At 41.5% G+C, this 14,008-nt stretch overlaps 1 protein-coding gene and 1 pseudogene across 2 annotated transcripts in view; one reads left to right on the forward strand and one right to left on the reverse strand.

The window, feature by feature from the left end:
- Hacd2 (3-hydroxyacyl-CoA dehydratase 2) overlaps positions 1-14,008 on the forward strand; it is a 111,995-nt gene that overhangs the window by 82,083 nt on the left and 15,904 nt on the right. The window lies entirely within an intron of this gene.
- On the reverse strand, positions 9,080-10,461 carry LOC101565301 (annotated as a pseudogene). Its single transcript, XR_001117312.1, has one exon. The product of XR_001117312.1 is annotated as a heterogeneous nuclear ribonucleoprotein C pseudogene (transcript).

The following is a 14,008-nucleotide window of genomic DNA, read 5'->3' on the forward strand; positions in this document are numbered from 1 at the left end:
ATGCCTATTAGTCTCACATTGTTCATCTTTGCATCGTCTTGCAGGTATTGAATTATTTTTTCCTGCATCCTAGTTGTTTTTAAGAGATCTTTTCTTACTTTTTCACCAGCTGCAATGGTGTCTTTAAGGTCAGAAAGTCTATTTTCACTTTCACTCAAACGGTTTTACCAGCTTGGGATTGAGGTTTTAATTTCCTGTATATCACTTTGAATCTGTTCATACATTCTATTTGTTTCCTATATTGCTTATTCAGGGGTTCCATCATTTTTATATTCTGCTCTTATTTTTTTTATCAGTGTATTCTTTAGAAGCACTTAGTACTTCACTACGTAGTTCTGAAATTATTTCTGATCTGATTTCTTCTGTACCTTTGTGCAGTTGTTTCTTTACTTCCAACGCTATCATTTCAGAGATATCAGGTGTGTGATTTCCCGTTTCCTCTATGCTAGTGTCTTCTGCATTTGTACTGGGTGGACTCGGGGCCTGAGACTGCATTTTGTTCCTTCTCTTTGTCATTTTGTATACCACTATCTTCTGACCTTTGGTGAAGAGCTTGGATAGAGTTACTACCTTAGCACCAGGTCTGGATCTACGAAGTTCAGATTCCTCCAGGTGGGTGTTGCTTGGATCTGGCTGGGGTCTGGCTGCTGTGCTCCACTTCTTCCAGCTGCAGCAGAAGACACTAGTACTAAGGGTTGGAGTTAAACCCTTTGTGTCACTCTGGGAAGATGTTCTGTTCCTGAATCAGCTGGGTGGATCTTGCCTCTAGCCTCTTTTCAGGGAGTTCTGCTGAAGGATTCCACGCTGGGCCTACACTCAGGGTCTATTCAGGATTCAGTGGCCCAGGCGGTCTCACTCACACACCAGGCCTGTGCTCTGGGTCTATTCAGGATCTGGCGGCCCCGGGCGGTCTCTGTGGGGAATAATTGAGGAAGAAGTTGCTTGCTTTTACTTAGGTTTTAGCTCTAAAGTCATGAAGAACATCATCATTCATAAGGGGTACCTCTACAAAGTAAGACTATACCAAAGTGCCAGACCTGCCTCACTGTTGGCCCTCAGTGAAGAAAAGGTATTTTTCCACATTCTTCTGGAATCTTCTGTGAGTTCTGATTTCTGTAAGCACTGTTCCTGCCACTTTCTGACATGCTGCTGGGCTTTGTGACACTTTGTCTGCTGCCATTCTTGCCACTCAGCAAGATACTTAGAAAATCTTGTAATCAGTGTTTGGGACAGAAACCTCCAGTTCTTTATATGTATACTGATTGTTGTTTCTTTCATGTATTAAGTTGGCAGGTAACTTTCTGGCTTGTTCTTGACCACTATCCCTGCAGGTAGGTTGTAGCTTCCCTTAGGGTTCGAAGTTCTCTAAGAAGCCTTTGTGTCACACCCAGCGAAAGCAGAGTTGGAGTTGGATTTCTGAATCCAGGACTTCCCTAGGCACCTACACTACCTTCTTCTCACTGCTCTATGGAATGGTCAGATCCAAGGGTGTATCTGTAGTCCTATCAGTAGTAGTTCCATCATGTTGTGTTCATACTAAGCTAGGCTTCTCCTGGGAAAGCAATTATATATCAAGGATATGTATCAGTTGTGGGATTTCTCTCAGTGCTCTGCTTCTTGCAGCCTCTACTTCTGTTTTTTACTGTTCAAGTGGTTCTGGGATGAAGCCTTCTGATTAATTGGCTTTCCTCCTCAAAACTGCAAGAAGCAGTTTTGCCAAGTCTATTTTTCCAATTGGGTTTTAAAGACCTGGGCCAAAATTTTCTAGCAGTCCCACTCTACCCTTAATAGATAATGTCTGTATTTTTTTAGGGCATCTGTATTCTGTTAATTTCATGAATTCTAATATTTAAAAAAATGCCCCAAATATACCTATATATTGTGCTGTTAATTTTGTTTGACTTTCTCATCTTAAATTTATTTGACTATTCTATTAGTTTACTCCAAACCTAACCAGATCTCAGCACTTTTTTCTCAAGAACAAGAGCCATTATATCAATTTTGAAAAATGAAAGCCTTAGGGTTTCTTAAAAGTGCTAAAGAAAGTTCCCATGGAGTTTCTGGCATCTACCTCAAAATCTAGTATTATTACTGATGAACAGATAGAAAAAGCTTAAGGAGCCCAGCTTGAAGGCTGAGAAAGATCTGAAAGCAGACTCTTGGCACCAAAGAAGCAAGACTGTCTTTGGTTTATTTTTAAGGGATAGAGCTCAAGAATCCAGCTGCTTCTCGCTAAGGCAGGGTTTCTAGGAAAGTTCTGCTGACTGCCACCAGGAGACCCCAGGCAGCTTGACCTGAGGCAAGACTGTGCAAACCTCTGTCTCCCTAGGACTTAGAGAAATGTCACCCATGCTGGATGATTTATTGCTCTGTTGGTAATTAGAATTCAGTCTTACAGACCATGGAAGCTCAGCACCCAAGATTTCCATGAAGAGGTAATGAGGTTTGACTTTGATGCTTACCTTGTAGCTTAGAATAATGCACTTCAACTTCCTGTGCCTTGCTTTTCCCATTTTTACAATTCTTCACAATAGTTTTTGTGGAGAAATGAAAAGGATATATGAAAACAAGGAGGTAGTATTGGAAATGAAGGTCTCTGGCACACAAAACTTCACATAGCAGCTTCTGAAATCCTTACAAAGGGGAGAGGTCAGTGGAGCAGAGTGCCACTTCCCAACAAATGAGACACTGTTTTTTTCTGTTTTCCTCTTTTTCACTCTTGTGAAAGCCAGGAGACTAGATGAACTAATGTCTACCCATTCTTGTTCCTACTATGGTTCTACCTGGATTTTCAGCCTTCTAGGTCTGTGTTGTTGGGCTCATGGTGTGCTCATGTTCTTTCCCTCTCTCAAGGTTGCTTCTTTTGTTAGCATCTGTCCTGTGGCTCCTTGTCCCTAGTGGCCATGTGTGGTCTTCCTGACATGGCATGCATCCTCTATGAGCATGGCATGATAAGGCAGAAGAACAGCTTCTTTTGGTGAAGAAGTATGATGCTGTGTGAACAGGCACATCATTGTCTCCTTGAGTGCCTTACCTGGATCACAGGCTATGCCCTCTGTCCCCAACCCCTGTGCACTTTCAACAGTGACAGTCCATCCTAGTTAGCAGAGGCCACTGGAAGACACTATCTGTCCCTTGATTCCCTTTAAAATCTGAATATCTAAAATTCTCCATCCTGTTCCTTACTTTCTATTTTAAATATTTCTGTAGGTGGATTTACATCACCTTCACTTAAAATTAGCACCACTTTTAAAGGGAGAAAAACTTCATTATTTGATTGTTACACTGTCAAACTTGAGGCAGCTCTTAAGCACAGGCAACCATGTACACTAGAGTACCATTCCCATATCTGTTAGTCATGGCCACTTAGAGATTGTGTTACTTGTCTTGTTGATAGATGGTTTCTTTTACATTACTCTACTCAGTATCAGTGATTTTGCCAAAATCAAAGTGTCTACTTTTCTGTCAGTATTTTCTGCTTGACCATTGTATTTTATTTTATTTATTTATTTATGGTACCAGAAATCAAACTCAGGACCTTGTGCTTGTCAGGTAGGTGCCATGCCACTGAACTTTATCCCTGGCCTGACCACTGTATTTTAAAACATTGAAAAATATTTAGATATGTTAAGTTCAGTGCTTTGCCATGTTTCCTTTCTCCTGTTGCCTTAGCTTTTTAGTCCTTAGAAAACTCCACTGGATATCTTTTCATGATAATTAAGTCACTTGTGTGTAAAATTTTTTAAAACGTTCTTCTTTTAAACTGTGGAAGCCCGTATCACCACAGGCCACAGACTGTCTTTGTCAGTTCATAGTTAAATAGATTCCAAGCTCAGCAAAATCAGGTAACCAGTTAAGTTGTCCTTAACATTAATCTTTTTCTGCTCTGGACCCTCTTCCACTCCGCCCTGCATCCTCCTCATTGTGGTGACTGCCCACACAAACACCCAACATTTCAAGTTTCTCAGGGCATTTCTTTTGCTCTTTCTCCCTGGAGTTAAAATCTGACATGTACCATTCCCAGTTGTCATTAGCATGAGAAGGGGCAGTTACACCAGGCAAATTCCTTGGAAGGCTACACAGTTGTCTTCATTTTGAGAAATTGTACTCGAGAGGAAGAGCTTGCACTTCCAACTCCAGTGGAAAGTATCCCACTGTCAGAAGTTCCTCTAGGACCCAGAGCTGGCTTGTCTCAGCCTCCCAAGGCTCAATACTACCCTAGCAATTGCTCAGTCCCTTCAGATTTGAAGGCTAATCAGCTTCTTCCTTTCTTCTTGCCTGGAATTTAAAGGATTTAGGGGTTTTGATGTACACTTTTGCATTTTCATCTTTTTAAATATTATACTAATCCACTTCTGATGTAACTGATATTCTAGATGCATCAGTGGAGTCTCTTACATTGTTCCTGTCTTTGATAATGAAGTTTCTTACAAAGAATCTTATTGTTGGAACACATCCTCTTGAGCAGAATATTTGCAGCTAGTGATTCGTTGCCATTTGCTAATCATAGGCATTTTCCTTCTTGTCAGGACCAATACTCATTACTTGAAGTCATGGGATTGACAAAGATGTTTGACTTTGGACATTAGGGAACTGTCCTGTAAAAGCAATGCAGAAGTAAGAAAAAAATTGTTACCTGAGGCTTAAAATAATAATTTCCCAAATAAGCAAATATTACAGGCTAGAAGCTGAATGGTTCCAGCTTTGGTTTTAACATCATTACTCGAATTCAAGAATAACACATAGAAAAAAGCTTGGTGTCATGGAACTGCCCACAAATTGTATTGTCAGTGGCAAATCATCAGTAAGTGAATCCTGCCTTCAACCCAGCTTTCATCCATGACTTAAAAGTGAAATGGATTGAGATGCTAAAGCTATTTCAAGCCAATAAAAGTAACATTTCAGTATTATACAGGTATGGAAAGATAATAGTTAACGAAGTTTTTCTTCCAGTCATTCTTCATGGGTTTCTCTGTTCCCAGCCTTGTCTAGTGATGGCAAAAACATTATACGTTTGTGAGTAGTTAATACAGTACTACCAGCTATCTGCTCACACCCCCCATGACCTGCCCTCTCTGGCCAGGCCCCACCTCCACGCACATGAGACTTAAATGATAATGCATGTATGTGAATGGCTATATGAGTTTTTTTAAGAACCAAGTCAAAGACAGTGTGTAAGATCTCCTGCTGTGTTCTTTACATCAGGGCCTTATAGTTGTAGGCAAATCCTGACAGCAGATGTGCAAAGTGGAATCGATGATCCTTTCTCCATGTATTGGGAGATAACAGTGTCTCACCAAATGGTGAATCAGGAGGTCATGCAGGCCTCACCTTTCAGAGCTAGGAGCCTAGCTTCTTCCCTGTTTCACCGTGACGGCATGTCCCCCATCCACCCTGACTGAGGACCATGCCACATTTCTCTCCATTTTGAGTTACGCAGTGTCATGGGAGTGCAGTCATCATATTGTCTTGATGAGCTTGAAGAGTCTGGTTTCCCACTGTAAGAGTGTGGTGATTGGCATGTATCGTGAGCATTTCTAAAATACGTCAGCAAAGCCAAGAAAGTTAAATGTTGTTACTTATAATCTGCTTTTAAACAGGTGTGTGCCACAGTACAATGAGAGGCATTTTTAAAGCACTGATTAATATTCATTTGAAAACTGGTAATATGTGGGAGGAGGAACTATCTTTCTTATTACCTAACTTCTTTGCCAAAGTAGTTCTTTATATACTGTAGCTTTTTCAAAACAAATTTATTTTGAAGCATAAGTATGGAATATCGGGTAATTTTGAGTAAAAACGGATAAACATGTATACTTAAACATGGGGTATAACTAAGTAGTAAATACATCCCTGGGCTCAAGCCCTAGCACTACAAACAAGAGAATACATCAACCTGATGAGGATATTGGTACCCTCCACCACCCAATGGCTGCCCTGCATGGTGAATACGGTCAGGTAACTGGTCTCATTCTGAATCTTTGCAAAGGGGAATCTGAAGAAGCCATCCCCATCTTTCTGCTTGTGGCGCAGGGGGCAGTGGAAAGCAATCATGTTGCCATTTCTTCAAGAAAAAGTTTCAGTGTGTTTTACTTACCTATACCAGAGTCCGTATATTCACAAGCTTTCACTGTAAATTGTGTGCATCATAAAAACAAAGTAATTTCTAAATTGTCTGCATTTTCCAGAGAGGACCCTCCTCAAGTCTGGCATAGAGCCCCAGTGCCCTTCTGGATGTTGTAAGATATGACTTGGTGTCTGTGTACGTGTGAATGTGTATGTGCGTGTGCGCGTGCATGCATGCACAGGCATGCTTTACCTGTGGGCGAGAAAGACTAATTATTAGGCCTGATACATGGCAGAGTTGTAGCTTTTGTTTTCTTTAGATTGCTGCTATAAATGTTTGATTTCAGCAAGTCAAACTTTGGTGCTTACCTATTTTTGCTCTGGCTTATTGCTAGCACAACTCACAACTTGAAAATTATGTATCTCTTTGCCTTTGGCATTAATGCTGTGTTACTCTTGGTTTAGGCTCATAGAGTCTTCTCCTGAGGTCGTTGCCTCAAAGAAAACTATATTCATGGCCCCAAATATAAAAATTAGTTACATTTTTATACAATTTATAGTTTTTAAAACCTAGGAACTTTTCAGGTATGTCATACTACATTTTTTTGTTTGTTTTTTTAATTATTGATTTTGTTTTTTTGAGACCAGTTCTCACTATTAGGACAGGCTGGCCTTAAACTTTCTATGTAGCCCAGGCTGACCTTGAACTCACAGTGATTCTGTTCCCTCAGCCTCCTTTGTGTTAGGATTACAGACATGCACTACCGTGCCTGGTTCTCATTACATCTGTGTGGTAGCACTTTGTCATCCATGGCAGAGGTTATCACCTGGCAGCAGAGGTGCCTCCCACAGGTGGATGGTAGAAGATTTCAGAAAAGACATGGCCAGAGGATGCAGAGCACCTCAGAGCAGCCCCTGCCACAGCTAATAATGGCCAGCAAGTCCTCTCTTAGTTCGTTTTTGGTTTTTTTGTTTTGTGGGGTTTTTTTTGTATTTTAGGGAAGGGTCTACAGAGTGTTCAGGGTCTCACTACTAGATCAGACTTGTAGTGACGCGCCTGTTTAGTCTCCCAAAAGCTGGGATTACAGGCGCGCGCCACCATGCCCAGTCTCAACTGCTGTCTCAGCACTCCCTGGGAGCGGGGCCAGCATAGCAGGCCTGGGTAGTTCATAGTTTTAAAGGAAAGGGAACCATCTCGACTTTCACAATGTGTGATCTCCCAGTTTTTGAAAAAAAGAAAGGGGAGGGGAGGGCTGGGGAGATAGCTCAGTGGAATAAGTGCTTGCCTGGCAAGTGCAAGGTCCTGAGTTCAAGCCCCAGTACCGCCAAAAAAAATTTGAGAACTGCCTCCAATATTTTTAAAGCACTGTACAAGTCCAAACAGAATATCCTTGAACTGGACCCAGTGGTCACTGTTGGTATTCCTGTTCCAGGAAGTAGTGTTTAGAGGCTTTATGTTTTTATTTTTGTCTTATAAAATTGTTAGCTATTCTACATTGCCAGAGAACAAAAAGAACAATTTCAAAATATATAAACTTAAAAAAAAATAGGACATGGAGGCTCACACATACATACATTCTAGGCAAGTGCTCTACCAGTGAGCTGTATCCCCAGCTTTTTTTTTTTTAATTTTTAGGTAGGTTTGCTGGCATGGTGGTACATGCCTAGAATCCCAGTACTTGGGAGGCTGAGGCAAGAGGATTGCTCCAAGTTCAAGACCAACCTTAATTTTTTTTTGAGACAGGGTCTCATGACATTGCCCAGACTGGCCTCAAACTTGCTATCCTTCTACCTCGGCTTCCCAAGGAGCGGGGAATACAGTCAGCACCACCACGTGCAGTGGCTTCTTTTGATACTCAGTTCACATCTGACAGTGATAGTGATAAACCCTTTCCCTTCTGGAATGTTTGGGGGCATATTCCGATTTTGCATTTGGAGATTTGGAGCAGACTGGAAAGTAAGTACACCCCACCTGTTTTCTGGGGACCACAGTACCCTGTTGCCAACAATACTGTTCTCTGGGCTATTGTTGCTGTAGTTAAAGAAATATTACTTCATGGAATACTTAGATTGTAGTAGATAACTATGGTCAAGTCAACTAAATGTGACCCCATTTGATGCAACCCTTGTCCTTAGAACAGGTTGATAGTTACAGGAAAGGTTGACAGCAAATAATGTATTCTTTACAGGTAAGAGACTTGACTAGGACTAGGGAGGAATATTGGAAGAAATCTTTTTTTTTTTTTTTTTTTGGTGAAACCAGGGACTGAACTCAGAACCTTTCTCTTGCCAGGCAAGCACTTATTCCACTGAGCTATCTCCTCTGCCCTGGAAGAAATCTTTAGACATCCCAGAATTAGTATATGTATATTGCCCTTCAAAGAGAAAAGTAGTTGGTATCTCTTAACAATATTTAAGGAGCACAAAGCAAAGCAACAATAGCACCAAACATTTTCTTGGCAGTTAAGCCTAAGGAACAGTGCTAGACTCTTACATTAAGTATATATGAGTTCTAGCATTGACTAGCATTGATAGTAGGAGCTCAGAAAATTGTGAATTGAGTTTTTCCTTTCATGGAGTAGTAATAGTAGCTGCTATTTATTAAATGGCAAGTACTTTGCTAAGCAGTTGTTTTTCTAATCCTACAACAACTATACCAAGGGGGATATCTCCAGTTTAAATGTGAAGAAGCAGAGGCTCAGAGAGGATAAGTAACTTGCACTGCAGTATGCAGGCTGGAAGACTAAAGGTCTGTTTCCTTCCAAAGTTGCACTTAACTGGAGAAGTAGCCACCACAGTGCTCAGGTAGCCAACTGCAGGAACACGCAGTTAGGCCTTACATTTGGACTAACAGGAACGTCTTAGTATTCAGGTCTGCATGTCTGGCTTTGTCATAAACACAGAATTGATGGTGCATTATTTGTTGACTGCATGTTATATGTTTTTCTTACTGCATGTTGAAGAAATAATTTCATGACAAAGGCATTTTGGTAGGGCAAAGCCCTTGTCCACATTTTATTTTTTTATTTATTTTTTTTTTTAAAAACCATACAACCTTTTTATTGTTAAGTCATAAAGAGGTGTCAAAATTAAAAAGCAAAAATTACAGGAGAAGACTTAACAAAACTACTAGGAGCATCAGAGGAAGTGAAAATGGTACTAGGCGCAGGGCAATTATGAACATGGTAGGACACAGGGAGAACCGTGAGCATGTGCTGAAGATACTAGGGGAGAGGATCTGGTGAAATTTTGATCTTAGACAAGCGCCTAGATAAAGAAATAATGGGACAAGACTTCTAAACCAAACTATGTGCTTAAGAGTCATCCTCGCCATTGGCGCTGTCTCTGTCATCCTCTCCTTCCTCAGCCTCTTTTTCATCATCCTTGATCAACTCCAGCGTTTTCACCTGGTCCTCCGCCCGATCTTCATTTTCATCATCATCCAGTAGATCCCCCTCCTCAGCAGAATCATCCGCAGCACCCTCAGATTCCATCTTCACATTAGTCTCATCTTTCTTTTGGGAGGTGGTAGTCTGCTCCTCTTCGGTCTTATCATTCTTCATCTCCACTGCTTGTTTGCTCTGTTCCTTTTCAATTTTTTCTAGGCTTTCCAGTAAAGAATCCACTTTTTGTTTTATCTGGGTCAACTCCTTCTTAATGGCCTGAAGATCATCACCTTTCAACTTTCCAGACTTGGATGAAGATCCACGCTGGCCACTCTTAGAATTGAAGCCACTTTTGCCTCTTCGGGAGGTGTTTCCTGATACACGCTGGCGTTTCGAGGGCACTACAGCCCGAGCAATAGGAGGAGGTGGAGGAACACGTGCTGGGTAACTGTACATCCTGTCATAATAATCACGTTGAAAGTCATAGTCCAAGTCAAAAGAGGAGCCGTACATCTCCGCTGCAGATCGTTTCACACCTGCTTTTCCTCTGTTCACTTTTGGCTCTGCAGCCAGATTAATATCTAAAACCTGGCCAGCAATCATTCTGCCATCCTCTCCAGCTACAGCAGCCCGAGCATTTCTCTCATTAACATACTGGACAAAGGCAAAGCCCTTATGAACGGAGCAACCCACAATTTTGCCATACTTCGAGAAGATGGCCTCCACATCAGATTTCTTCACCACCAGAGTGTTCAGATTCCCAATGAACACACGGGAATTCATGGAGCGAGGATCTGTCTTGTTGGTAACATTGCTAGCCATTGTGTTTGATGATAAAGTTGCTTACAGTGACAAAAACTATAGCTGAAGATCAAAAAAATCTCACAGGAGAGGTGAGAGAAGAGATTCGATTCCGAATCCCCTGCTCCCAGGTTCTACGTGGAGTTGACTGCTGCTCGAGGTCAGCAACGCGGCACCGACCGCTCAGTCTCCGTCTCTTCACAAAATGGCCCACATTTTAAAAAGAAATAATCTTTAGTTACTCTGTTGGTAAGAGTATTTTTGAAAAAAAATTCCCTTTGTTACACTGTAGGTTTTAAAAAGATCTGTAGATAGTGCACATTTTTCTGTCTAAAAAAGCTGAAAGTTAATATTTAATTATATAACCCATGTTTTCCATAAAAAAGTTATATTTTCTGGCTTGTTTGCCATGTATCCTATCATGGATTTAAAAAATCATAAAGGCTACTTTGGACATGAAATTGTCATATAAAAAGATGAGTAATAATCTAAACATCTTTTTTAAAACTACAATGTCAGTATCAACCTTTTAATATCTTATCAAGGATTCAATTCTTGATGAAATTTTATTTTTTTATTTTTTTGGATGATAACAGGATGCCTTAAGGGCAGGACTGGTAAGGAATGAGGATCTGGGGATCCAACCACAGCATCCTGAGCCTGACTGCTTTGTTTAAGCCGGCACTTAAACAACTGAGCGAATGGGCAGGCCCCCTCTTGATGAAGTTTTAAATAGACAACAGTTGCATTTTTATTCAAAAAGGCTTAATCAAGTTAGAGGAAGGTCCAAATTTGTTGTCAGAGTAGTCCTGTTTTCCACCCTAAGTCCTCTACCGACGTCACCAACCAGGCACCCCCAGTGCACTAGCTAGCACTGGGGCCAGGGCCCTTGGTCTCACTAAGAGCTGCCCCCTCCTCAAGGCCTGTCCTGGTCAGGTCAGAGAAAGCTCAGGCTCAGACAGCAGGCAGGTCACCATCTGTTGTCTCTTCATGTTCCTTCATTCAGCAAATATTTGTATTGTCTGAGCTATGTGGGACACATGAAAAAGGAAGACACATAGCTCCTGCCCTAGCAGGGCTTCCAGCGCAGTACAAGTACAGCAGAATCACGCAGACAGAAGCACAGTGGGCTAACTGATGATAACTGATAATGCTGCGGCCACTTGTCTTGCCTTAGTTGTCCTAGTCGAGGGACAGCCCAGCCCACTCTAGGTCCTAAGGAGCTATGCCTGTCTCCAGGCCCAGTTGTGAGTCTTTAAAGGGTGGTCTAGAGGATTCTGGGACTTAACATCTGCAAATCACTCAGAACAGTGCATGACCTTTAGTAAGTGCTCAGTAAATGTGCTCTGCATATTAGGTATAAGGTAACCTGGTATTTTTCAAAACCTTAGTAACAAATCTCTACAGTTGTTTTGAAGTCTTATGTGTTCTGAGGTTTTATAACAGATATAACTGACATTTCACATAGAAATAAAAAGTTCTTTATACTTATTAAAATAGTTTCACAGTAGCAATGAAAATTTATACATAATTACTTTTATCCTACTTAAGGAATAATTACCTCTGCTAATGGGAACTATCATTATCTTAATCATCATTATTATCCTAATCTAAAGCATGTATTAAGAATTTGATTTTATGTTTTAGCTAAAGTAGCCTTTCTTCAAAGCAGGTTTGTTGCCCTGCCCTTAGAGTATTCATGGTCTAGGACAGTGGTCAGCATTACATCTGTCAGTCTCTTCAAGTTATCTACTATTAATGTGCCTCGCTGATTTTGTTTTATTGTAAATGGTTTTTGGTATTATGTATTCTAAGGTCTCCCATTTTAAACAGTATATGTAGAGAGCACATGATTAGTTGTATCATCTTCCTCTTCCTCTTCTTCTTCTTTTTTTTTTTTTTTTTTTTTTTTGGTATCAGGGATTGAACTCAGGACCTTGTGTCTACCAGGCAGGCGCTTGTGCTGCTGAGCTATAACCCTGGCCCATAGTGGTTAGCCTCAGAGTTGTTATTTCATATTTAGGTGACTTTTTTTTTTTTTTTTTTTTTTTGTGGTACTGGAGATTGAACTCAGGACCCTGCGCTTGCCAGGCAAGCACTTACTCTACTGAGCTATCTCCCCGGCCCTAGGTGATTTTTTTAAAGATTGTTTATTTTCATATTTTAAACTCATAGAAAAGTTGCCAGAACAATACAAAGAGCTCCCATATTCCTTGTACCCAGATACTCAGATTATTGGCTCTCTTCTCTATCTCTGCAATACAGGGATTGATTTTACTGCATGCTCTCTGTTCATTTGCCCATTATCATCTGTTTTGGAGCCTGTTTGTTTTGGAACCTTTTGAGCAGGCTGTACATGGTGTCCTCTCCCTCTAACTACTTTAGTTCCAGGCCCCTGTGTGCTGCAAAGCAGCAGATCAGCCTTGGTACCACACTGCCACCCAGGCAACAGGTCCCAGCCACATTTCACTCACTGTTCAAACAGTGCCATTTTTTTCCTTCTGAAATAAAATATTTAAAATTCACGGGGGGGCCTGCCCCTTAGCTCAGTTCTTTAAGTGGCTGCTTCAACAAAGCAGTCAGGCTCAGGTTGCTGTAGTTCAATTCCCACAACTCAAGCCAGCCAAACCTGCCCTGAAGGCATTTGGAGCAAAAAAAAAAAAAAATAAAATTCAGTATCTTGTGTGCTCTAGTACTCTGCTAAATCCACCACTACATAGGAGGAGATATATAGCACAGTGGTGTTCCTGCCACACATGGGGTACATCTCCATGTCAGGGCCTCTTCCAGTTCCTCAGCCAGAGAAGAGCCTCTCAGTTGCATCCACTCCCTTACGTCCTTGACAACTTTGGAGTATGATTTGCAGGTGACCCTTAACTTGGATCCACCCCGGGCCTCCTCATACCCAGTGTAAGCCAGGTGCTCTTGGCAGGAATGCCACAGAAATGGTTCCATGCTCTTCTCACCGTTTCCCTTTTCTTGCTGATGAGTGTTTCGGGAATGACAGCTGCTGTTCAGGCCTTGCTGTGGTGGTTAACGAACAGTGCTTGTCTGTCATTTTCTTTTATTCATATTGGTTAACACTCTATTATAAATGATAACTTTCCCCTCAGTTGCTACTGAGATGTCATTACTTCAAGACCTTTTCAGTAGAGAAAGACAGGACATGCTTCTGTTTATAGGTACTCACCTATGTATACATGAAATAGTACTTACAAGCTGTATTAGGTAAAGATGTAAAGCAAGACGCCCATTTTTCCTAATATACTGAGTTATTTGATCAGTTACTTGCTTCACCCTGTACCTCATTTCCCAACCGCACATCATCTCTCCTCCATCACCCGTCTTTTCCTCACTGCCTGCCTCCTCAGCTGCCACGCCCCTGGTACACCTGTGTGTAGCCCTCCTTCCTTCACATACCTCCCCATGACCTTGGCATCCAGACTGTCACAATCTCTAGTTGTAGCTCCCATACTAATTACTCTGTGTGGGTAGGAGAAAGGATAAGTAGTAGGGTAATCTGGACACCTTGCCAGAGACTTGTCTGAGGTGATCCAGGTGATGCTTTCTTTGGAAAACCAAAGCTTGCCTAGTAAAGTCTTCCATTCTCATTCTTATTTTCTCTTCTCTTCTCTTCTCTTCTCTTCTCTTCTCTTCTCTTCTCTTCTCTTCTCTTCTCTCTCCCCCCACCCTCTCCCTCCCTCTCCCCCTCTCTCTCCCTTCCTCCCCCTCTCTCCTCTCTCTTCTCTATCTCT

Source organism: Octodon degus, unplaced genomic scaffold (genome assembly GCF_000260255.1).
Source record: "Octodon degus isolate 3935 unplaced genomic scaffold, OctDeg1.0 scaffold00147, whole genome shotgun sequence".
Classification (NCBI taxonomy): Eukaryota; Metazoa; Chordata; class Mammalia; order Rodentia; family Octodontidae; genus Octodon; species Octodon degus.